Source organism: Mustelus asterias, unplaced genomic scaffold, assembly GCF_964213995.1.
Source record: "Mustelus asterias unplaced genomic scaffold, sMusAst1.hap1.1 HAP1_SCAFFOLD_259, whole genome shotgun sequence".
Taxonomy (NCBI): Eukaryota; Metazoa; Chordata; class Chondrichthyes; order Carcharhiniformes; family Triakidae; genus Mustelus; species Mustelus asterias.
In genome coordinates, this window is record NW_027590225.1 from 88,174 (window position 1) to 110,369 (window position 22,196).

Below are 22,196 nucleotides of genomic sequence, written 5' to 3' on the forward strand. Positions count from 1 at the left end.
GGAGGTTGAGGGGAGACCTGATAGAAGTCTACAAGATTATGAGAGGCATGGACAGAGTGGATAGTCAGAAGCTTTTTCCCAGGGTAGAAGAGTCAATTACTAGGGGGCACTGGTTTAAGGTGCGAGGGGCAAGGTTTAAAGGAGATGTACGAGGCAGATTTTTTACACAGAGAGTTGTGAGTGCCTGGAACTTGTTGCCGGGGGAGGTAGTGGAAGCGGATACTCGAGTGACTTTTAAGGGGCGTCTTGACAAATACATGAATAGGATGGGAATAGAGGGATATGGTCCCCGGAAGGGTAGGGGGTTTTAGTTAAGTCGGGCAGCATGGTCGGTGCAGGCTTGGAGGACCGAAGGGCCTGTTCATGTGCTGTAATTTTCTTTGTTTTCTGTAAAAGCTTGGGGGTTAAATGTTCCCTGATGCATTGTCCATGATAACAACTCTACCGATCAGAGCCCACTTGCCAACCAATCAACAGCCTTTGCTCATGTCGTATAAACTGTTGTTCCCTTTGAAATTTGGTATTCTTGTGGTTGTCTCCTAATAAGTGCAAGATAAAAAACTTTCACAGCATGTCTTCTTTTTCTCAGCAATACCCATTATCCTTGCTCTCTGTCTTCTACCTTCTAACTGATTCCCTACTGAATGAGCTGCGAAGTGTGATAGATTATGAATTTAAATGAATGTTGGAGCAGTGCAAGCTAAGTATAGGAATGGGGTAAGATGAAAGAACAAGAGTGTCATAGATTGCATTTGAAGAAGTAAAAGAGGAAAGTTAAAGAGAATGTATAGAAAATGGGTAATAAAAAGCTCTAGAAATGGTTCCCCTAGTCAGAGGAAGTCCAAGCAGACAGGATGCAGGTACACAGAGTATGTAAAAGTGCTGGGAGATGAACAGTGGCTATCTGCTGGTTTGCAAGCCTGAATCTTAACAGTCCATTGTTAACACAAGAAAAAACTCAAAATCAGAGCATCAAGAAGTTTTGGGAAAAGGAGGATTGTGAATGGACACAATTTAAATCTCCCCCTTGGCGAAGTACAGACCAACAGTAAAAAGATATCAGAAAGGCTGGCTGTATTTAGGTTGAGAAGTCACCTCGACTAGATGATATGCACTTGAAGATGCTGAGGGAAGCAACAGCAGAAATCACAGAGGCACAGGCTATAATCTTCCATTCCTCCTACACTACCAGAGGGTCAGAGAATTATAAATGTTGCACCATTGTTCAACAAAGGCTCTGAGGATAAACTCCACAGCTACTGGCCAGCCAGTTTAACCTTGGTACTGGGAAAGCGCTTAATAATAATAATAATCTGGGATCAAATTAGCAGTCATGTGGACAAGTATGGATTAATGAAGGAAAAGCACAGTCAGAGTTTTAACAACACCAGGTTAAAGTTATCTGCACATTTCCACTCCATCTGATGAAGGAGCAGGGCTCCGAAGGCTAATGGCATTTGCTACCAAATAAATCTGTTGGACTTTAACCTGGTGTTGTTAAAACTCTTGTGTTTGCCCCACTTAATGAAGGAAAGCCAGCACAGATCTGTTAAGGGCAAATCTTGTTTATCTGATTTGAGTTTCTGATAAGAGTTGAAGGTAACTAGGTGTGTATAGATTTCCAAAAGTTTGTGTTTCAAAGAAGAGTCATAATGGACTCGAAACCACAGATACAGGCAAACCTGCTAAGGTTTTTCCAGCACTTTGTTTTCATTTCAGATCTCCAGCATCTGCAGTATTTAGCTTTCATATTATAGTGGTGAATGATTATTTTGTGGTCTGGAGGAAAGTATACTGTGGAGTTCCCAGGGATCAATACGACAACCATTGCTTTTCGTGATATACATTAACCAATGTGACCTGGGTTAGTATATGACACAATTTCAAGATTTGCAGATGACCCAAAATTGGAAGTACAGTAAGTCCCTTCAAATCATTCCATTTTAAAGTTGCTCAGTTTCAGGGCGAATCTTCTCAGGTTTACATCTTTAATTTCAATTTAACACAGTTTGTATCTTTTGTGTAATTTCACATTGTTGTGCGTCAATGTGACATGGGGGTCCCATGACCTGATCACGGCCATTCTGAAGCAAGTGCAACCGAAGAGTTTGTTCACGTGCCAGGGAACAGTGATTTTATTTTCCAAAAGATTCTGAAGCAAAGTTCTCAATGAAGATTATCCAAATCAAGAGGTTTATTCTGTAAGGAGGAAGGTGAAGCTACGCTGTTAAGTTCTGTGCAGAAAAGGCACATTTCTTGATTCTGCAAGCTGATTTCCATTTGGCAGTCCCAGGTGCGCCTGCTGTGGAGTTTTACATCGGATGAGGCAGCCAGGCTGTTTTAAATAAAAACAGAAAATGCTGAATAAATCAGCAGGTCTGACAGCATCTGTGGAGAGAAACAGAGTTTACGTTTCAGGTCTAAATGACCCTTCTACAGCCACTTTAAAATCCGTGGGAGAGAGGCATTTGCTACTGTAAAAGGTAAAATTGCTTTCCTTATCTGAGAGCTTGTTTGGGTAAAAAATGCAGGGTGCTGACTCTTCAGGAGGCTGACTCTGCAATCATCTGATTAATCTTGGAGCCCCAAGTCAGGCCATTTTCAACCTTGAAGGAGGTGAGACACGGAGGCCATTTTAAAGCCTCTGAGCAAAGTACTTGTGAAGGTGAAGAGAAGCCAGTCCTTTGAAGACTTAATGCAGCTAGAGATTCAAAGCTGAAGAGGTAGACCCTGCAAAGTATGTCACCAAAACAATTGTCAAGAGCTTCCAAACTCATTGAAGATGCGATGGAAATCATCACAGAAGATAACACGAACAGACAGTACAGTGCCAAATGAACAATATGATCAATGATGGCATTAACTGCTACAACAAAGAACAAAGAAAATTACAGCACAGGAACAGGCCCTTCGGCCCTCCAAGCCAGCACCGACCATGCTGCCCGACTTAACTAAAACCCCCTACGCTTCTGGGGACCATATCCCTCTATTCCCATCTCATTCATATACTTGTCAAGACGTCCCCTACCGTATCCGCTTCCACGACCTCCCCAGGCAACGTGTTCCAGGCACCCACCACTCTCTGTGTAAAAAATCTGCCTCGTACATCTCCTTTAAACCTTGCCCCTCGCACCTTAAACCTTTGCCCCCTAGTAATTGACTCTTCTACCCTGGGAAAAAGCTTCTGACTATCCACTCTGTCCATGCCTCTCATAATCTTGTAGACTTCTATCAGGCCTCCCCATAACCTCCGTCGCTCCAGTGAGAACAAACCAAGTTTCTCCAACCACTCCTCATAGCTAAAGCCCTCCATACCGGGCAACATCCTGGTAAATCTTTTCTGTACCCTCTCCAAAGCCTCCACATCCTTCTGGTAGTGTGGACACCAGAATTGAACACTATATTCCAAGTGCGGTCTCACTAAGGTTCTATAAAGCTGCAACATGACTTGCCAATTTTTAAACTCAATACCCTGGCCGATGAAGGCAAGCATGCCGTATGCCTTCTTGACTACCTTCTCCACCTGCATTGCCACTTTCAGTGACCTGTGTACCTGTACACCCAGATCCCTTTGCCTATCAATATTCTTAACGGTTCTGCCATTTACTGTATATTTCCTATCTGTATTAGACCTTCTAAAATGCATTACCTCACATTTGTCCGGATTAAACTCCATCTGCCATCTCTCCACCCAAGTCTCCAACTGATCTATATCCTGCTGTATCCTCTGATGGTCCTCATCGCTATCCGCAAATCCACCAACCTTTGTGTCGTCCGCAAACTTACTAATCAATCCAGTTACCTTTCCCTCCAAATCATTTATATATATTATAAACAGCAAAGGTCCCAGTACTGATCCCTGAGGAACACCACTTGTCACAGCCCTCCATTCAGAAACGCACCCTTCCACTGCTACCCTCTGTCTTCTATGACCGAGTCAGTTTTGTATCCATCTTGCCAGCTCACCTCTGATCCCATGCGACTTCACCTTCTGCACTAGTCTGCCATGAGGGACCCTGTCAAAGGCCTTACTGAAGTCCATGTAGACAACATCCTCTGCCCTACCCTCATCAATCATCTTCATCACTTCCTCGAAAAACTCGATCAAGTTCATGAGACACGACCTCCCCTTCACAAAACTACAAGGAAATTCACCAGCAGAAGAAAAAGAAAACCATCCAACAGTCCTTGGATAACATTTTCAAGCTTGTTGGCGATCTGACCCTTTGTTCCACTAACTCTGCCAGGAACTGATTGTGCAACCTAAACCACCTTCAGTTCAAAACTAAAATCACTCCAAATTCAGTCACTGGATTCCTGTTTACAGAAGACACTTGGATCTCACTCAGAAAACATATGGGAAAATGAGCCTTTTATTAGCAACACCCAGAAAACAAAATTCCTCTTCCAAACAGCTCCCACAACACAACATCGCCCTTCATTAATTTAGGTCAATTTGGGACAAACATTGAGCACAGAATTCACCATTGCTGATAATGTGTCAACGAAACCTTTTGCTGACATAGGATGTCAGCATTTGAGGACCAGGATCAGAAACCCAAGACTCAAGGTCATGGTTCACTGGGCAGCACTGACCTTTGCACTCCTAGTTATGTTTCTGAGACTTGGGACACCCTGCAGCAGGCACCTCAAAGCACCACCTTCAGAAGATCCTCCAAATCCAGTGGCAAGACAAACAGTCCAACAGCAGATCTTCTCCCAAGCCAACATACCCAGGATCGAGATGCTAATCACTCAAAGTTACCTCCACTGAAAGGCTTTAAGCATGTCCTCAAAGGATCCCTGAACAGGTCAAACAGCTCCACTGACTCTTGGCGGCCAACCAAAATGGGAGAAGGTTCATCTGGGAAGGCACCAAAAACAGAGTTAATATGTCAGGAATGTCCAGAGGTGAAGTCAAACTGCAGAGTGCAAAAGCCTACAAATATATCATCTAACTGACATCCAAGCAACACCTGACCCACATATACAGTCGCAGAGTCTGCAGATATATACATTGGATTATTAGTCATCTCAGAACTCATCCAACTGGAGTGAAAACTAGTCATCCTCGATCCCAAAAGACTGCCTAAGGAAGGATCTAATTTGAATTTATACAGTATTTGGTACAGTTTAAACAGTTATTTCAGCTAAGAACGCAGAGTTCAGTATTTTAACCTGTACACTGTTTTTTCAGGTGAGAAACATCCGAAGGAACCTAACTCTGACTTTAATGTTGATTCCCATCATTCAATAATGCACATCAAGTTGTTTCACTCAAAGGTGTAATTTTACAGAATGCAATCCCAGCAATAAGTGAGGACTTTTTAAAAAGTGTGAGGAGGATAGTGATAAACTTCAAGAGAACATAGACTGGCTGGTGGGATGTTTTTTAAAGTTTATTTATTAGAGTCACAAGTAGGCGTACCAACACGTCTTTCAGACTTTGGGAGGAAACCGGAGCACCCGGAGGAAACCAACGCAGACACGGGGAGAACGTGCAAACTCCTCACAGACAGTGACCCAAGCCGGGAATTGAAAGCGGGTCCCTGGCGCTGTGAGGCAGCAGTGCTAACCACTGTGCCACCTGTGCACAGACAGGTGAAATTTAATGCATAGTTTGAAGTGATATATTTTGATAGAAAGGATGAGACGACATAGTATAAAGGGTGGAAGAGTCACTTACTAGGGGGCATAGGTTTAAGGTGCGAGGGACAAGGTTTAAAGGAGATGTACGAGGCAAGCTTTTTACACAGTGTGTGGTGGGTGCCTGGACCTCGCTGCCAAGGCAGGTAGTAGAAGCAGATGCGACAGTGAGTTTTAAAGGAGCGTTTGGACAAATACATGAATAGGATGGGAATAGAGGGATACAGTCCCTGGAAGGGATGGAGGTTTTAGTTCAGCCGGGCAGCATGGTCGGCGCAGGCTTGGAGGGCCGAAGGGTCTCCTGTGCTGTAATTTTAACTGTTCTTTGTTCAATTGTAAAAGGGGGGATCCAAGGGAAGGCGGTTCCGGGGGGGGGGGGCAAGGGAAGGGGAGGACAAGGGGGTGGGGCATGAGCTGGGGCTCCGAATGTAAGCGGTGGGACCCGGGGGTGGGGGGGGGGGTACCAGGGGGGAGCCGAGGTGGGACCCGGGGGGAGGACCCATGGGAAGCCGGGGGGGGGGGGGGAGGAGAGCCGGGGGACCCAGGGGTGGGGGGGGAGTCGCGGGGGGGTCGGGGGGAAGGGGGGGTGGGGGACTCGGGGGGACTCGGGTGGAGTCGGGGATGGGGTCGTCGGGGGTCGTCGCGAAGGGTCGGGGGTCGTCGCGAAGGGTCGGGGGTCGTCGCGAAGGGTCGGGGGGAGTCGCGAAGGGTCGGGGGGAGTCGCGAAGGGTCGGGGGGAGTCGCGAAGGGTCGGGGGGAGTCGCGAAGGGTCGGGGGGAGTCGCGAAGGGTCGGGGGGAGTCGCGAAGGGTCGGGGGGAGTCGCGAAGGGTCGGGGGGAGTCGCGAAGGGTCGGGGGGAGTCGCGAAGGGTCGGGGGGAGTCGCGAAGGGTCGGGGGGAGTCGCGAAGGGTCGGGGGGAGTCGCGAAGGGTCGGGGGGAGTCGCGAAGGGTCGGGGGGAGTCGCGAAGGGTCGGGGGGAGTCGCGAAGGGTCGGGGGGAGTCGCGAAGGGTCGGGGGGAGTCGCGAAGGGTCGGGGGGAGTCGCGAAGGGTCGGGGGGAGTCGCGAAGGGTCGGGGGGAGTCGCGAAGGGTCGGGGGGAGTCGCGAAGGGTCGGGGGGAGTCGCGAAGGGTCGGGGGGAGTCGCGAAGGGTCGGGGGGAGTCGCGAAGGGTCGGGGGGAGTCGCGAAGGGTCGGGGGGAGTCGCGAAGGGTCGGGGGGAGTCGCGAAGGGTCGGGGGGAGTCGCGAAGGGTCGGGGGGAGTCGCGAAGGGTCGGGGGGAGTCGCGAAGGGTCGGGGGAGTCGCGAAGGGTCGGGGGGAGTCGCGAAGGGTCGGGGGGAGTCGCGAAGGGTCGGGGGGAGTCGCGAAGGGTCGGGGGGAGTCGCGAAGGGTCGGGGGGAGTCGCGAAGGGTCGGGGGGAGTCGCGAAGGGTCGGGGGGAGTCGCGAAGGGTCGGGGGGAGTCGCGAAGGGTCGGGGGGAGTCGCGAAGGGTCGGGGGGAGTCGCGAAGGGTCGGGGGGAGTCGCGAAGGGTCGGGGGGAGTCGCGAAGGGTCGGGGGGAGTCGCGAAGGGTCGGGGGGAGTCGCGAAGGGTCGGGGGGAGTCGCGAAGGGTCGGGGGGAGTCGCGAAGGGTCGGGGGGAGTCGCGAAGGGTCGGGGGGAGTCGGGAAGGGTCGGGGAGAGTCGGGAAGGGTCGGGGGGAGTCGGGAAGGGCCGGGGGGAGTCGGGAAGGGCCGGGGGGAGACGGGAAGGGCCGGGGGGAGACGGGAAGGGCCGGGGGGAGACGGGAAGGGCCGGGGGGAGACGGGAAGGGCCAGGGGGAGACGGGGGGCCGGGGGGAGACGGGGGGCCGGGGGGAGACGGGGGGCCGGGGGGCGACGGGGGCCGGGAGGCGACGGGGGCCGGGGGGAAACGAGGGCCGGGGGGAGACGGGGGCCGGGGGGAGACGGGGGCCGGGGGGAGACGGGGGCCGGGGGACAGAGGGGGACGGGGGTCAGAGGGAGACGGGGGTCAGAGGGAGAAGGGGGTCAGAGGGAGACGGGGGTTGGGGGGAGACGGGGGTCGGGGGGAGACGGGGGAGTCGTGGGGAGACGGGGGAGTCGGGAGGAGTCAGGAGTCGGGGGACAGGGGGTGTCGGGACATTCAGGGGGCAGTCGGGAGGAGTCAGGTGTCGGGGACAGGGGTAGATGGGAGTATACAGGGGAGAGTCGGTGGTTGGGGGACAGGGGTTTTTGGAGGGATTCAGGGGGGAGTCGGGGGCCGAGGGAGCCAGGGGGGATCCAGGGGCCGGGCGGGGGGGGAGTTGGGGGTCGGGGCGGCGGTTGGGGGTCGGGGCGGGAGTTGGGGTCGGGGCGGCAGTTGGGGTCGGGGCGGGGGAGTTGGGGTCGGTGCGGGGGAGTTGGGGTCGGTGCGGGGGAGTTGGGGTCGGTGCGGGGGAGTTGGGGTCGTGGGGGGGGGGGGGGAGTTGGGGTCATGGGGGGGGGGGAGTTGCGGTCGTGGGGGGGGAAGTTGGGGTCAGAGGGCGGGAGTTGGGGTCGGGGGGGAGTTGGGGGTCGGGGGGGGAGTTGGGGGTCGGGGGGGGAGTTGGGGGTCGGGGAGGGAGTTGAGGGTCGGGGGGGAGTTGGGGGTCGGGGGGGGAGTTGGGGGTCGGGGGGGGGAGTTGGGGGTCGGGGGGGAGTGGGGGTCGGGGGGGAGTCGGGGGTCGGGGGGGAGTCGGGGGTCGGGGGGGGGAGTCGGGGGTCGGGGGGGCAGACGGGGGTCGGGGGCAGACGGGGGTCGGGGGCAGACGGGGGTCGGGGGCAGACGGGGGTCGGGGGCAGACGGGGGTAGACGGGGGTCGGGGCAGACGGGGGTAGACGGGGGTCGGGGGCAGACGGGGGTCGGGGCAGACGGGGGTCGGGGCAGACGGGGGTCGGGGCAGACGGGGGTCGGAGGCAGGCGGGGGTCGGGGGCAGACGGGGGTCGGGGGCAGACGGGGGTCGGGGGCAGACGGGGGTCGGGGGCAGACGGGGGTCGGGGGCAGACGGGGGTCGGGGGCAGACGGGGGTCGGGGGCAGACGGGGGTCGGGGGCAGACGGGGGTAGACGGGGGTCGGGGGCAGACGGGGGTAGACGGGGGTCGGGGGCAGACGGGGGTCGGGGCAGACGGGGGTCGGGGCAGACGGGGGTCGGAGGCAGGCGGGGGTCGGGGGCAGGCGGGGGTCGGGGGCAGGCGGGGGTCGGGGGCAGGCGGGGGTCGGGGGCAGGCGGGGGTCGGGGGCAGGCGGGGGTCGGGGGCAGGCGGGGGTCGGGGGCAGGCGGGGGTCGGGGGCAGGCGGGGGTCGGGGGCAGGCGGGGGTCGGGGGCAGGCGGGGGTCGGGGGCAGGCGGGGGTCGGGGGCAGGCGGGGGTCGGGGGCAGGCGGGGGTCGGGGGCAGGCGGGGGTCGGGGGCAGGCGGGGGTCGGGGGCAGGCGGGGGTCGGGGGCAGGCGGGGGTCGGGGGCAGGCGGGGGTCGGGGGCAGGCGGGGGTCGGGGGCAGGCGGGGGTCGGGGGCAGGCGGGGGTCGGGGGCAGGCGGGGGTCGGGGGCAGGCGGGGGTCGGGGGCAGGCGGGGGTCGGGGGCAGGCGGGGGTCGGGGGCAGGCGGGGGTCGGGGGCAGGCGGGGGTCGGGGGCAGGCGGGGGTCGGGGGCAGGCGGGGGTCGGGGGCAGGCGGGGGTCGGGGGCAGGCGGGGGTCGGGGGCAGGCGGGGGACGGGGGCAGGCGGGGGTCGGGGGCAGGCGGGGGTCGGGGGCAGGCGGGGGTCGGGGGCAGGCGGGGGTCGGGGGCAGGCGGGGGTCGGGGGCAGGCGGGGGTCGGGGGCAGGCGGGGGTCGGGGGCAGGCGGGGGTCGGGGGCAGGCGGGGGTCGGGGGCAGGCGGGGGTCGGGGGCAGGCGGGGGTCGGGGCAGGCGGGGGTCGGGGGCAGGCGGGGGTCGGGGGCAGGCGGGGGTCGGGGGCAGGCGGGGGTCGGGGGCAGGCGGGGGTCGGGGGCAGGCGGGGGTCGGGGGCAGGCGGGGGTCGGGGGCAGGCGGGGGTCGGGGGCAGGCGGGGGTCGGGGGCAGGCGGGGGTCGGGGGCAGGCGGGGGTCGGGGGCAGGCGGGGGTCGGGGGCAGGCGGGGGTCGGGGGCAGGCGGGGGTCGGGGGCAGGCGGGGGTCGGGGGCAGGCGGGGGTCGGGGGCAGGCGGGGGTCGGGGGCAGGCGGGGGTCGGGGGCAGGCGGGGGTCGGGGGCAGACGGGGGTCGGGGGCAGACGGGGGTCGGGGGCAGACGGGGGTCGGGGGCAGACGGGGGTCGGGGGCAGACGGGGGTCGGGGGCAGACGGGGGTCGGGGGCAGACGGGGGTCGGGGGCAGACGGGGGTCGGGGGCAGACGGGGGTCGGGGGCAGACGGGGGTCGGGGGCAGACGGGGGTCGGGGGCAGACGGGGGTCGGGGGCAGACGGGGGTCGGGGGCAGACGGGGGTCGGGGGCAGACGGGGGTCGGGGCAGACGGGGGTCGGGGGCAGACGGGGGTCGGGGGCAGACGGGGGTCGGGGGCAGACGGGGGTCGGGGGCAGACGGGGGTCGGGGGCAGACGGGGGTCGGGGGCAGACGGGGGTCGGGGGCAGACGGGGGTCGGGGGCAGACGGGGGTCGGGGGCAGACGGGGGTCGGGGGCAGACGGGGTCGGGGGCAGACGGGGTCGGGGGCAGACGGGGTCGGGGGCAGACGGGGGTCGGGGGCAGACGGGGGCAGACGTGGGTCGGGGGGAGATGGGGTTCGGGGGGAGACGGGGTTCGGGGGGAGACGGGGTTCGGGGGAGACGGGGTTCGGGGGAGACGGGGTTCGGGGGAGACTGGGTTCAGGGGGAGTTGGGGGTCGGGGGGAGGCGGGAGTCGGGGGGCGAGTCGGGGTTCGGGGGGGGGAGTCGGGGGTCGGGGGGGAGTTGGGGGTCGGGGGGGAGTTGGGGGTCGGGGGGGGAGTAGGGGGTCGGGGGGGGGGAGTAGGGGGTCGGGGGGGGGAGTCGGGGGTCGGGGGGGGAGTCGGGGGTCGGGGGGGAGTCGGGGGCAGTCGGGGGCAGTCGGGGGTCGGGGGGCAGTCGGGGGTCGGGTGGCAGTCGGGGGTCGGGGGGCAGTCGGGGGCAGACGGGGGTCGGGGGCAGACGGGGTCGGGGGCAGACGGTGGTCACGGGGGAGTCGGGGGGGGGGAGTCAGGGGGAGTCGTGGGTTGGGGGGAGTTGGGGGTCGGGGGGGGAGTTGGGGGCCGAGGGGGGAGTTGGGGGTCGGGGCGGGGGTTGGAGTCAGGGCGGGGCGGGAGTCGGGGTCGGGGCGGGAGTCGGGGTCGGGGCGGGAGATGGGGTCAGGGCGGGACGGGAGTTGGGGTCGGTGCGGGAGTTGGGGTCGGTTTGGGGGAGTTGGGGCCATGGGTGGAGGAGTTGGGGTCGTGGGGGGGGGGGGGGGGGGAGTTGCGGTCGTGGGGGGGGGTGTTGGGGTGGTGGAGTTGGGGTCGTGGGGGGGTTGGGGGTCGGGGGGGGAGTTGGGGGTCGGGGGTCGGGGGGGGAGTCGGGGCCGGGGGGGAGTCGGGGCCGGGGGGGGAGTCGGGGACGGGGGCGGAGTCGGGGCGGGGGCGGAGTCGGGGCCGGGGGCGGAGTCGGGGCCGGGGGCGGAGTCGGGGCCGGGGGCGGAGTCGGGGCCGGGGGCGGAGTCGGGGCCGGGGGCGGAGTCGGGGCCGGGGGCGGAGTCGGGGCCGGGGGCGGAGTCGGGGCCGGGGGCGGAGTCGGGGCCGGGGGCGGAGTCGGGGCCGGGGGCGGAGTCGGGGCCGGGGGCGGAGTCGGGGCCGGGGGCGGAGTCGGGGCCGGGGGCGGAGTCGGGGCCGGGGGCGGAGTCGGGGCCGGGGGCGGAGTCGGGGCCGGGGGCGGAGTCGGGGCCGGGGGCGGAGTCGGGGCCGGGGGCGGAGTCGGGGCCGGGGGCGGAGTCGGGGCCGGGGGCGGAGTCGGGGCCGGGGGCGGAGTCGGGGCCGGGGGCGGAGTCGGGGCCGGGGGCGGAGTCGGGGCCGGGGGCGGAGTCGGGGCCGGGGGCGGAGTCGGGGCCGGGGGCGGAGTCGGGGCCGGGGGCGGAGTCGGGGCCGGGGGCGGAGTCGGGGCCGGGGGCGGAGTCGGGGCCGGGGGCGGAGTCGGGGCCGGGGGCGGAGTCGGGGCCGGGGGCGGAGTCGGGGCCGGGGGCGGAGTCGGGGCCGGGGGCGGAGTCGGGGCCGGGGGCGGAGTCGGGGCCGGGGGCGGAGTCGGGGCCGGGGGCGGAGTCGGGGCCGGGGGCGGAGTCGGGGCCGGGGGCGGAGTCGGGGCCGGGGGCGGAGTCGGGGCCGGGGGCGGAGTCGGGGGCCGGGGGCGGAGTCGGGGCCGGGGGCGGAGTCGGGGCCGGGGGCGGAGTCGGGGCCGGGGGCGGAGTCGGGGCCGGGGGCGGAGTCGGGGCCGGGGGCGGAGTCGGGGCCGGGGGCGTGGTCGGGGCCGGGGGCGTGGTCGGGGCCGGGGGCGGGGTCGGGGCCGGGGGCGGGGTCGGGGCCGGGGGCGGGGTCGGGGCCGGGGGCGGGGCCGGGGTCGGGGGCGGGGTCGGGGCGGGGCCGGGGTCGGGGCCGGGGCCGGGGTCGGGGCCGGGGGCGGAGTCGGGGCCGGGGGCGGAGTCGGGGCCGGGGGCGGAGTCCGGGGCCGGGGGCGGAGTCGGGGCCGGGGGCGGAGTCGGGGCCGGGGGCGGAGTCGGGGCCGGGGGCGGAGTCGGGGCCGGTGTCGGGGCCGGGGGCGAGTCGGGGCCGGGGGCGGAGTCGGGGCCGGAGTCGGGGCCGGGGCCGGAGCCGGGGGCGGAGTCGGGGCCGGGGGCGGAGTCGGGGCCGGGGGCGGAGTCGGGGCCGGGGGCGGAGTCGGGGCCGGGGGCGGAGTCGGGGCCGGGGGCGGAGTCGGGGCCGGGGGCGGAGTCGGGGCCGGGGGCGGAGTCGGGGCCGGGGGCGGAGTCGGGGCCGGGGGCGGAGTCGGGGCCGGGGGCGGAGTCGGGGCCGGGGGCGGAGTCGGGGCCGGGGGCGGAGTCGGGGCCGGGGGCGGAGTCGGGGCCGGGGGCGGAGTCGGGGCCGGGGGCGGAGTCGGGGCCGGGGGCGGAGTCGGGGCCGGGGGCGGAGTCGGGGCCGGGGGCGGAGTCGGGGCCGGGGGCGGAGTCGGGGGCGGAGTCGGGGCCGGGGGCGGAGTCGGGGCCGGGGCCGGGTGCGGAGTGGGGGGCGGGGGCGTAGTAGGGGTCGGGGGGGGAGTCGGGGTCGGGGGGGGAGTCGGGGTCGGGGGGGGAGTCGGGGTCGGGGGGGGAGTCGGGGTCGCGGGGGGAGTCGGGGTCGCGGGGCGGAGTCGGGGTCGCGGGGGGAGTCGGGGTCGCGGGGGAGTCGGGGTCGCGGGGGGAGTCGGGGTCGCGGGGGGAGTCGGGGTCGCGGGGGGAGTCGGGGTCGCGGGGGGAGTCGGGGTCGCGGGGGGAGTCGGGGTCGCGGGGGAGTCGGGGTCGCGGGGGGAGTCGGGGTCGCGGGGGGAGTCGGGTCGCGGGGGATCGTGTCGGGGGGGAGTCGGGGTCGGGGGGGGGGAGTAGGGGTCGGGGGGGGGAGTCGGGGTCGGGGGGGGTCGGGGGGGAGTCGGGTCGGGGGGGAGTCGGGGTCGGGGGGGAGTCGGGGTCGGGGGGGGAGTCGGGGTCGGGGGGGGGGGGAGTCGGGGTCGGGGGGGGAGTCGGGGTCGCGGGGGGAGTCGGGGTCGCGGGGGGAGTCGGGGTCGCGGGGGGAGTCGGGGTCGCGGGGGGAGTCGGGGTCGCGGGGGGAGTCGGGGTCGCGGTGGGGAGTCGGGGTCGCGGGGGCGCGGGGAGTCGGGGTCGCGGGGGAGTCGGGTCGCGGGGGAGTCGGGGTCGCGGGGGGAGTCGGGGTCGCGGGGGGAGTCGGGGTCGCGGGGGGAGTCGGGGTCGCGGGGGGAGTCGGGGTCGCGGGGGGAGTCGGGGTCGCGGGGGGAGTCGGGGTCGCGGGGGGAGTCGGGGTCGCGGGGGGGAGTCGGGGTCGCGGGGGGAGTCGGGGTCGCGGGGGGAGTCGGGGTCGCGGGGGGAGTCGGGGTCGCGGGGGGAGTCGGGGTCGCGGGGGGGGAAGTCGGGGTCGCGGGGGGAGTCGGGGTCGCGGGGGGAGTCGGGGTCGCGGGGGGAGTCGGGGTCGCGGGGGGAGTCGGGGTCGCGGGGGGAGTCGGGGTCGCGGGGGAGTCGGGGTCGCGGGGGAGTCGGGGTCGCGGGGGGAGTCGGGGTCGCGGGGGGAGTCGGGGTCGCGGGGGGAGTCGGGGTCGCGGGGGGAGTCGGGGTCGCGGGGGGAGTCGGGGTCGCGGGGGGAGTCGGGGTCGCGGGGGGAGTCGGGGTCGCGGGGGGAGTCGGGGTCGCGGGGGGAGTCGGGGTCGCGGGGGGAGTCGGGCGGGGGGAGTCGGGGTCGCGGGGGAGTCGGGGTCGCGGGGGGAGTCGGGTCGCGGGGGGAGTCGGGGTCGCGGGGGGAGTCGGGGTCGCGGGGGGAGTCGGGTCGCGGGGGGAGTCGGGGTCGCGGGGGGAGTCGGGGTCGCGGGGGGAGTCGGGGTCGCGGGGGGAGTCGTCGCGGGGGGAGTCGGGGTCGCGGGGGGAGTCGGGGTCGCGGGGGGAGTCGGGGTCGCGGGGGGAGTCGGGGTCGCGGGGGGAGTCGGGGTCGCGGGGGGAGTCGGGGTCGCGGGGGGAGTCGGGGTCGCGGGGGGAGTCGGGGTCGCGGGGGGAGTCGGGGTCGCGGGGGGAGTCGGGGTCGCGGGGGGAGTCGGGGTCGCGGGGGGAGTCGGGGTCGCGGGGGGAGTCGGGGTCGCGGGGGGAGTCGGGGTCGCGGGGGGAGTCGGGGTCGCGGGGGGAGTCGGGGTCGCGGGGGGAGTCGGGGTCGCGGGGGGAGTCGGGGTCGCGGGGGGAGTCGGGGTCGCGGGGGAGTCGGGGTCGCGGGGGGAGTCGGGGTCGCGGGGGGAGTCGGGGTCGCGGGGGGAGTCGGGGTCGCGGGGGGAGTCGGGGTCGCGGGGGGAGTCGGGGTCGCGGGGGGAGTCGGGGTCGCGGGGGGAGTCGGGGTCGCGGGGGAGTCGGGGTCGCGGGGGGAGTCGGGGTCGCGGGGGGAGTCGGGGTCGCGGGGGGAGTCGGGGTCGCGGGGGGAGTCGGGGTCGCGGGGGGAGTCGGGGTCGCGGGGGGAGTCGGGGTCGCGGGGGGAGTCGGGGTCGCGGGGGGAGTCGGGGTCGCGGGGGGAGTCGGGGTCGCGGGGGGAGTCGGGGTCGCGGGGGGAGTCGGGGTCGCGGGGGGAGTCGGGGTCGCGGGGGGAGTCGGGGTCGCGGGGGGAGTCGGGGTCGCGGGGGGAGTCGGGGTCGCGGGGGGAGTCGGGGTCGCGGGGGGAGTCGGGGTCGCGGGGGGAGTCGGGGTCGCGGGGGGAGTCGGGGTCGCGGGGGGAGTCGGGGTCGCGGGGGGAGTCGGGGTCGCGGGGGGAGTCGGGGTCGCGGGGGGAGTCGGGGTCGCGGGGGGAGTCGGGGTCGCGGGGGGAGTCGGGGTCGCGGGGGGAGTCGGGGTCGCGGGGGGAGTCGGGGTCGCGGGGGGAGTCGGGGTCGCGGGGGGAGTCGGGGTCGCGGGGGGAGTCGGGGTCGCGGGGGGAGTCGGGGTCGCGGGGGGAGTCGGGGTCGCGGGGGGAGTCGGGGTCGCGGGGGGAGTCGGGGTCGCGGGGGAGTCGGGGTCGCGGGGGGAGTCGGGGTCGCGGGGGGAGTCGGGGTCGCGGGGGGAGTCGGGGTCGCGGGGGGAGTCGGGGTCGCGGGGGGAGTCGGGGTCGCGGGGGGAGTCGGGGTCGCGGGGGGAGTCGGGGTCGCGGGGGGAGTCGGGGTCGCGGGGGGAGTCGGGGTCGCGGGGGGAGTCGGGGTCGCGGGGGGAGTCGGGGTCGCGGGGGGAGTCGGGGTCGCGGGGGGAGTCGGGGTCGCGGGGGGAGTCGGGGTCGCGGGGGGAGTCGGGGTCGCGGGGGGAGTCGGGGTCGCGGGGGGAGTCGGGGTCGCGGGGGGAGTCGGGGTCGCGGGGGGAGTCGGGGTCGCGGGGGGAGTCGGGGTCGCGGGGGGAGTCGGGGTCGCGGGGGGAGTCGGGGTCGCGGGGGGAGTCGGGGTCGCGGGGGGAGTCGGGGTCGCGGGGGGAGTCGGGGTCGCGGGGGATGGGGTCGCGGGGAGTCGGGGTCGCGGGGGGAGTCGGGGTCGCGGGGGGAGTCGGGGTCGCGGGGGGAGTCGGGGTCGCGGGGGGAGTCGGGGTCGCGGGGGGAGTCGGGGTCGCGGGGGGAGTCGGGGTCGCGGGGGGAGTCGGGGTCGCGGGGGGAGTCGGGGTCGCGGGGGGAGTCGGGGTCGCGGGGGGAGTCGGGGTCGCGGGGGGAGTCGGGGTCGCGGGGGGAGTCGGGGTCGCGGGGGGAGTCGGGGTCGCGGGGGGAGTCGGGGTCGCGGGGGGAGTCGGGGTCGCGGGGGGAGTCGGGGGTCGCGGGGGCGCGCGGCGGCCGGGGGGAGTCGGGGTCGCGGGGGGAGTCGGGGTCGCGGGGGGAGTCGGGGTCGCGGGGGGAGTCGGGGTCGGGGGGGAAGTCGGGGTCGGGGGGAAGTCGGGGTCGGGGGGGAAGTCGGGGTCGGGGGGGAAGTTGGGGTCGGGGGGGAAGTTGGGGTCGGGGGGGAAGTTGGGGTCGGGGGGGAAGTTGGGGTCGGGGGGGAAGTTGGGGTCGGGGGGGAAGTTGGGGTCGGGGGGAAGTTGGGGTCGGGGGGGGAGTTGGGGTCGGGGGAGGGGGGCGTTGGGGTCGGGGGAGGGGGGGAGTTGGGGTCGGGGGAGGGGGGGAGTTGGGGTCGGGGGAGGGGGGGAGTTGGGGTCGGGGGGGGAGTTGGGGTCGGGGGGAGTTGGGGTGGGGGGGGAGTTGGGGTGGGGGGGGAGTTGGGGTCGGGGGAGGGGGGGCGTCGGGGTCGGGGTCGCGGGGGAGTCGGGGTCGCGGGGGGAGTCGGGGTCGCGGGGGGAGTCGGGGTCGCGGGGGGAGTCGGGGTCGCGGGGGGAGTCGGGGTCGCGGGGGGAGTCGGGGTCGCGGGGGGAGTCGGGGTCGCGGGGGGAGTCGGGGTCGCGGGGGGAGTCGGGGTCGGGGGGGGAGTCGGGGTCGGGGGGGGAGTCGGGGTCGGGGGGGGAGTCGGGGTCGGGGGGGAGTCGGGGTCGGGGTCGGGAGTCGGGGTCGGGGTCGGGAGTCGGGGTCGGGGGGGGAGTCGGGGTCGGGGGGGGAGTCGGGGTCGGGGGGGGAGTCGGGGTCGGAGGGGGAGTCGGGGTCGGAGTGGGAGTCGGGGTCGGGGGGGGAGTCGGGGTCGGGGGGGGAGTCGGGGTCGGGGGGGGAGTCGGGGTCGGGGGGGGAGTCGGGGTCGGGGGGGGAGTCGGGGTCGGGGGGGGAGTCGGGGTCGGGGGGGGAGTCGGGGTCGGGGGGGGAGTCGGGGGGGGGGAGTCGGGGTCGGGGGGGGAGTCGGGGTCGGGGGGGGAGTCGGGGTCGGGGGGGGAGTCGGGGTCGGGGGGGAGTCGGGGTCGGGGGGGGAGTCGGGGTCGGGGGGGGAGTCGGGGTCGGGGGGGGAGTCGGGGTCGGGGGGGGAGTCGGGGTCGGGGGGGGAGTCGGGGTCGGGGGGGGAGTCGGGGTCGGGGGGGGAGTCGGGGTCGGGGGGGGAGTCGGGGTCGGGGGGGAGTCGGGGTCGGGGGGGGAGTCGGGGTCGGGGGGGGAGTCGGGGTCGGAGTCGGGGTCGGGGGGGGAGTCGGGGTCGGGGGGGAGTCGGGGTCGGGGTCGGGGGGGGAGTCGGGGTCGGGGGGGGAGTCGGGGTCGGGGGGGGAGTCGGGGTCGGGGGGGGAGTCGGGGTCGGGGGGGAGTCGGGGTCGGGGGGGAGTCGGGGTCGGGGGGGGAGTCGGGGTCGGGGAGGGAGTCGGGGTCGGGGGGGGAGTCGGGGTCGGGGAGGGAGTCGGGGTCGCGGGGGGAGTCGGGGTCGCGGGGGGAGTCGGGGTCGCGGGGGGAGTCGGGGTCGCGGGGGGAGTCGGGGTCGGGGGGGAAGTTGGGGTCGGGGGGGAAGTTGGGGTCGGGGGGGAAGTTGGGGTCGGGGGGGGAAGTTGGGGTCGGGGGGGAAGTTGGGGTCGGGGGGGAAGTTGGGGTCGGGGGGGAAGTTGGGGTCGGGGGGGAAGTTGGGGTCGGGGGGGAAGTTGGGGTCGGGGGGGAAGTTGGGGTCGGGGGGGGAGTTGGGGTCGGGGGAGGGGGGGCGTTGGGGTCGGGGGAGGGGGGGAGTTGGGGTCGGGGGAGGGGGGGAGTTGGGGTCGGGGGAGGGGGGGAGTTGGGGTCGGGGGGGGAGTTGGGGTCGGGGGGGAGTTGGGGTGGGGGGGGAGTTGGGGTGGGGGGGGAGTTGGGGTCGGAGGAGGGGGGGCGTCGGGGTCGGGGTCGCGGGGGAGTCGGGGTCGCGGGGGGAGTCGGGGTCGCGGGGGGAGTCGGGGTCGCGGGGGGAGTCGGGGTCGCGGGGGGAGTCGGGGTCGCGGGGGGAGTCGGGGTCGCGGGGGGAGTCGGGGTCGCGGGGGGAGTCGGGGTCGCGGGGGGAGTCGGGGTCGGGGGGGGAGTCGGGGTCGGGGGGGGAGTCGGGGTCGGGGGGGGAGTCGGGGTCGGGGGGGGAGTCGGGGTCGGGGGAGGGAGTCGGGGTCGGGGTCGGGAGTCGGGGTCGGGGGGGGAGTCGGGGTCGGGGGGGGAGTCGGGGTCGGGGGGGGAGTCGGGGTCGGAGGGGGAGTCGGGGTCGGAGTGGGAGTCGGGGTCGGGGGGGGAGTCGGGGTCGGGGGGGGAGTCGGGGTCGGGGGGGGGAGTCGGGGTCGGGGGGGGAGTCGGGGTCGGGGGGGGAGTCGGGGTCGGGGGGGGAGTCGGGGTCGGGGGGGGAGTCGGGGGGGGGGAGTCGGGGTCGGGGGGCGAGTCGGGGTCGGGGGGGGAGTCGGGGTCGGGGGGGGAGTCGGGGTCGGGGGGGAGTCGGGGTCGGGGGGGGAGTCGGGGTCGGGGGGGGAGTCGGGGTCGGGGGGGGAGTCGGGGTCGGGGGGGGAGTCGGGGTCGGGGGGGGAGTCGGGGTCGGGGGGGGAGTCGGGGTCGGGGGGGGAGTCGGGGTCGGGGGGGGAGTCGGGGTCGGGGGGGGAGTCGGGGTCGGGGGGGGAGTCGGGGTCGGAGTCGGGGTCGGGGGGGGAGTCGGGGTCGGGGGGGGAGTCGGGGTCGGGGCGGGAGTCGGGGTCGGAGTCGGGGTCGGGGGGGGAGTCGGGGTCGGGGGGGGAGTCGGGGTCGGGGGGGGAGTCGGGGTCGGGGGGGGAGTCGGGGTCGGGGGGGAGTCGGGGTCGGGGGGGAGTCGGGGTCGGGGGGGGAGTCGGGGTCGGGGAGGGAGTCGGGGTCGGGGGGGGAGTCGGGGTCGGGGGGGGAGTCGGGGTCGGGGGGGGAGTCGGGGTCGGGGGGGGAGTCGGGGTCGGGGGGGGAGTCGGGGTCGGGGGGGGAGTCGGGGTCGGGGGGGGAGTCGGGGTCGGGGGGGGAGTCGGGGTCGGGGGGGGAGTCGGGGTCGGGGGGGGAGTCGGGGTCGGGGGGGGAGTCGGGGTCGGGGGGGGAGTCGGGGTCGGGGGGGGAGTCGGGGTCGGGGGGGGAGTCGGGGTCGGGGGGGGTGTCGGGGTCGGGGGGGGAGTCGGGGTCGGGGGGGGAGTCGGGTTCGGGGGGGGAGCCGGGGTCGGGGGGGGAGTCGGGGTCGGGGGGGGAGTCGGGGTCGGGGGGGGGAGTCGGGGTCGGGGGGGGAGTCGGGGTCGGGGGGGAGTCGGGGTCGGGGGGGGAGCCGGGGTCGGGGGGGGAGCCGGGGTCGGGGGGGGAGTCGGGGTCGGGGGGGGGAGTCGGGGTCGGGGGGGAGTCGGGGTCGGGGGGGAGTCGGGGTCGGGGGGGAGTCGGGGTCGGGGGGGGAGTCGGGGTCGGGGGGGGAGTCGGGGTCGGGGGGGGAGTCGGGGTCGGGGGGGGAGTCGGGGTCGGGGGGGGAGTCGGGGTCGGGGGGGGAGTCGGGGTCGGGGGGGGAGTCGGGGTCGGGGGGGGAGTCGGGGTCGGGGGGGGAGTCGGGGTCGGGGGGGGAGTCGGGGTCGGGGGGGGAGTCGGGGTCGGGGGGGGGAGTCGGGGTCGGGGGGGGAGTCGGGGTCGGGGGGGGAGTCGGGGTCGGGGGGGGAGTCGGGGTCGGGGGGGAGTCGGGGTCGGGGGGGGAGTCGGGGTCGGGGGGGAGTCGGGGTCGGGGGGGGAGTCGGGGTCGGGGGGGGAGTCGGGGTCGGGGGGGGAGTCGGGGTCGGGGGGGGAGTCGGGGTCGGGGGGGAGTCGGGGTCGGGGGGGGAGTCGGGGTCGGGGGGGGAGTCGGGGTCGGGGGGGGAGTCGGGGTCGGGGGGGAGTCGGGGTCGGGGGGGGAGTCGGGGTCGGGGGGGAGTCGGGGTCGGGGGGGGAGTCGGGGTCGGGGGGGGAGTCGGGGTCGGGGGGGGAGTCGGGGTCGGGGGGGGAGTCGGGGTCGGGGGGGGAGTCGGGGTCGGGGGGGGAGTCGGGGTCGGGGGGGAGTCGGGGTCGGGGGGGGAGTCGGGGTCGGGGGGGGGAGTCGGGGTCGTGGGGGGAGTCGGGGTCGGGGGGGAGTCGGGGTCGGGGGGGAGTCGGGTCGGGGGGGAGTCGGGGTCGGGGGGGAGTCGGGGTCGGGGGGGGAGTCGGGGTCGGGGGGGGAGTCGGGGTCGGGGGGGAGTCGGGGTCGGGGGGAGTCGGGGTCGGGGGGAGTCGGGGTCGGGGGGGAAGTGGGGGTCGGGGGGGAAGTTGTGGTCGGGGGGGAAGTTGGGGTCGGGGGGGAAGTTGGGGTCGGGGGGGAAGTTGGGGTCGGGGGGGAAGTTGGGGTCGGGGGGGAAGTTGGGGTCGGGGGGAAGTTGGGGTCGGGGGGGGTGTTGGGGTCGGGGGGGAGTTGGGGTCGGGGGGGCGTTGGGGTTGGGGTCGGGGGGGGGAGTTGGGGTCGGGGGGGGGAGTTGTGGTCGGGGGGGGAGTTGGGGTCGGGGGTTGGTCGGGGATTTGGGGTCGGGGGGGAGTTGGGGTCGGGGGGGGGCGTTGGGGTCGGGGGAGGGGGTGGGTTGGGGTCGGGGGAGGGGGGAGTTGGGGTCGGGGGGGGAGTCGGGGTCGGGGGGGAAGTCGGGGTCGGGGGGGAAGTTGGGGTCGGGGGGGAGTTGGGGTCGGGGGGGGTGTTGGGGTCGGGGGGGGTGTTGGGGTCGGGGGGGGAGTTGGGGTCGGGGGGGCGTTGGGGTTGGGGTCGGGGGGGGAGTTGGGGTCGGGGGGGGAGTTGTGGTCAGGGGGGGGGAGTCGGGGTCGGGGGGGGATTTGGGGTCGGGGGGGAGTTGGGGTCGGGGGGGGCGTTGGGGTCGGGGGAGGGGGGAGTTGGGGTCGGGGGGGGAGTCGGGGTCGGGGGGGAGTCGGGGTCGGGGGGGAAGTCGGGGTCGGGGGGGGAAGTCGGGGTCGGGGGGGGAAGTCGGGGTCGGGGGGGGAAGTCGGAGTCGGGGGGGAAGTCGGGGTCGGGGGGGAAGTCGGGGTCGGGGGGGAAGTCGGGGTCGGGGGGAAGTTGGGGTCGGGGGGGAAGTTGGGGTCGGGGGGGAAGTTGGGGTCGGGGGGGAAGTTGGGGTCGGGGGGGAAGTTGGGGTCGGGGGGGAAGTTGGGGTCGGGGGGGAAGTTGGGGTCGGGGGGGAAGTTGGGGTCGGGGGGGAAGTTGGGGTCGGGGGGGAAGTTGGGGTCGGGGGGGAAGTTGGGGTCGGGGGGGAGTTGGGGTCGGGGGAGGGGGGGCGTTGGGGTCGGGGGAGGGGGGGCGTTGGGGTCGGGGGAGGGGGGGAGTTGGGGTCGGGGGAGGGGGGAGTTGGGGTCGGGGGAGGGGGGGAGTTGGGGTCGGGGGGGGAGTTGGGGTCGGGGGGGAGTTGGGGTGGGGGGGGAGTTGGGGTGGGGGGGGAGTTGGGGTCGGGGGAGGGGGGGCGTCGGGGTCGGGGTCGCGGGGGGAGTCGGGGTCGCGGGGGGAGTCGGGGTCGCGGGGGGAGTCGGGGTCGCGGGGGGAGTCGGGGTCGCGGGGGGAGTCGGGGTCGCGGGGGGAGTCGGGGTCGCGGGGGGAGTCGGGGTCGCGGGGGGAGTCGGGGTCGCGGGGGGAGTCGGGGTCGCGGGGGGAGTCGGGGTCGCGGGGGGAGTCGGGGTCGCGGGGGGAGTCGGGGTCGCGGGGGGAGTCGGGGTCGCGGGGGGAGTCGGGGTCGCGGGGGGAGTCGGGGTCGCGGGGGGAGTCGGGGTCGCGGGGGGAGTCGGGGTCGCGGGGGGAGTCGGGGTCGCGGGGGGAGTCGGGGTCGCGGGGGGAGTCGGGGTCGCGGGGGGAGTCGGGGTCGCGGGGGGAGTCGGGGTCGGGGGGAGTCGGGGTCGGGGGGGGAGTCGGGGTCGGGGGGGGAGTCGGGGTCGGGGGAGGGAGTCGGGGTCGGGGTCGGGAGTCGGGGTCGGG

The 22,196-nt window shown here is 71.5% G+C and overlaps 1 protein-coding gene across 1 annotated transcript in view; it reads right to left on the reverse strand.

Moving 5' to 3' along the window:
* The window catches only part of LOC144485979 (uncharacterized), a 49,614-nt gene that overhangs the window by 16,259 nt on the left and 11,159 nt on the right, over positions 1-22,196 (reverse strand). The window contains exon 2 of the mRNA XM_078204073.1: positions 4,766-4,864. The gene's annotated coding sequence lies outside the window, so the exon portion shown is untranslated. The remainder of the gene's footprint in view (positions 1-4,765; positions 4,865-22,196) is intronic.